Source organism: Procambarus clarkii, chromosome 25 (genome assembly GCF_040958095.1).
Source record: "Procambarus clarkii isolate CNS0578487 chromosome 25, FALCON_Pclarkii_2.0, whole genome shotgun sequence".
Lineage (NCBI taxonomy): Eukaryota > Metazoa > Arthropoda > Malacostraca > Decapoda > Cambaridae > Procambarus > Procambarus clarkii.
Window position 1 is genome coordinate 42595494 of NC_091174.1, and position 2400 is coordinate 42597893.

The 2400-nt window shown below is 42.4% G+C and overlaps 1 non-coding gene across 1 annotated transcript; it reads left to right on the forward strand.

The window, feature by feature from the left end:
* Nucleotides 1–796: 796 nt before the first annotated feature.
* Nucleotides 797–867, forward strand: TRNAL-CAA (transfer RNA leucine (anticodon CAA)). The gene has a single exon. It is a non-coding gene; the product is annotated as a tRNA-Leu (tRNA).
* The last annotated feature ends 1533 nt before the right edge of the window (nt 868–2400 follow it).

A 2400-nucleotide genomic window follows, 5' to 3' on the forward strand; every position in this document is an offset into this window, starting at 1 on the left:
GTGCAAAATTCTTATATCTCACAAGAATATCATCAACCTTTCCGTTGTGACACATCCAGGCTATTTGTTCAGGAACAGTCCTTATCTCAGTGTTTCTATCTACATTAATCAACGGACAATCAAGAACATAATGGGCCAGGGTGTGAGACCTTAACATACCACATAGTTTACACTTCGTGTCATTATCATGAACATCTATCCCATATTCCCAGTAATATTTGTACCCAAGCCTGAGCCGCATGTACACAGAGTCACTCCAAGCATTTCTCCTTTTACCATAAGTGAAATGGGTGTTTTGACTCACATACATGTAGTGTTGCTTGGTTAGACTTCTCTCATACATTATCTCTATCCTCTCCACTCCCGCCTGTGCCTGAATATTTCTGATTTTGCTTCTTATTTGTCTCATTGTGAATTCACATTTAATGTCAACTTGTGGTTTTGATGTGGCACGTTTGGCCAAGTCATCCGCCACCTCGTTGAGCACTATTCCAACATGAGATGGATCAGTTCAATATGAGTTAGTTAGTTTAGTTCATTTATTATGCACCCCATACCCATCTTGTGGGCGGTAGTGGAAAGGGTTACAGAGGTACATAATGGGCTCAGGGACTGAACCCCACAATTCATTTAGCTAAGCAAGTTACAATCTTGATGAGCTAGTTAAAAATTCAATATAAGTCATCACATCAACAATGGGTTCGAGATCGACCTCAAGTACAGGTTCTAAATTAAGCAACTGACATATGTGGAGAGCTAGTATCAAAATTTATATGTTTGTCCTGCACACCGGGGGGCCTCGTAGCCTGGTGGATAGGGCGCAGGACTCAAAATTCTGTGGCGCGGGTTCGATTCCCGCACGAGGCAGAAACAAATGGGCAAAGTTTCTTTCACCCTGAATGCCTCTGTTACCTAGCAGTAAATAGGTACCTGGGAGTTAGTCAGCTGTCACGGGCTGCTTCCTGGGGGTGAAGGCCTGGTCGAGGACCGGGCCGCGGGGACACTAAAAAAAAAAAAAAAGCCCCGAAATCATCTCAAGATAATCGCCCCCCATCCAGTGGGCAGCGGTGGATAGGTTACAATCACTTAGTTGTTATCTACAGTTAGCAAACTAGGGATATTTGGCTAAAATTTCTGGTAGCAGATCATTTTGAATGAAATATTGACACATCGCTGGAACATTGGTTATAGAATTGTCTCTAAATTTACGTATCTTTTCGCACTCCATCACATAGTGACGGAGGGTGTGCGAATAATTTTGTTGACACAGTTTACATTTGGTCAGGTCTACATCAGCAGATAATGAGAATTCCCAGAGATACTTGTAACCGAGTCTAAGCCGAGCAGTAGTAACATCTAGAAGTCTGCTGATTTTATTGGATGATCCATAGATGTGTGGCTCCTCTTGCATGATAGTATGATGATAGATGGAATTACTGGTGTCAATTTCACTTTGCCTCAGATCTACAAGATCTTGTTGAAGTTCTCGGTGTACTGCTGCTCTCAGATTGCTCATTGACAATCCAAGGTTACACTCAACGGCTCCTTTAAAGGCAGATTCTTTGGCTAACTTATCAGCTCTATCATGCATTCGGAGCCCAACATGAGATGGAGACCACATGAAATGGACTCTGTTACCATCCTTAATAATTTTGTTGTATTTGTGTCTAGCTTCGGACACAAGCATGTTACAGTTATGTCCTAAAGAGTTGAGAGCATTTAAGGATGATAAGGAGTCACTTACAATTAATGTATCAAGTTTTGAGACTTGTACACATTTCAGTGCAAGGATCATGGCAAATAGTTCAGTCTGAAGGGTAGAGGCCCAGTTGTTTATACGGACTCCCCACTCAAAGTATAGGCCATCGCCCATTGTCAGGACAACTGCACTTCCAGCAGCACCCGTGGTGCGGTGTAGGGAACCATCAGTGTATATAATTTGAGAGAGAGAATGCTCTGTGGACAGAACATCAATATGGCTTAAGGCGTTGAGCTTTGCCTCAAGACGAAGCTTGGGCTGATCTCTAATTTGCTTCTTGGGTGGAAAGGGAGGGATTAAAACTGGAAAGGGTGTAACCTCCCACGGTGCAGGAAAGTGCCGTTGTTGTTTCTCTTGGTACAAATCATGAACCCCATACATTCTGAGTTGAGTTCCAGTTTTTGTTATCCATTTGGAACAATGCTGATCTTCAATAAAGAAATTCTGGAGGGCTTCTGTGCAAGGATTAGGATGAGTTAGCCTAAGCATTTTTATACCAATTTGACAGTTAATTTCAGTAACACGATCAAGAACGCTCAGAATATTAAGTTCCTTTCTCATATTAAGTATCTTTGTGGTACGAGGGCACCCAAGGATTATCCTCAAGGCTTCGTTCTGCAATTTTTCAAGCCCTCCAAGCT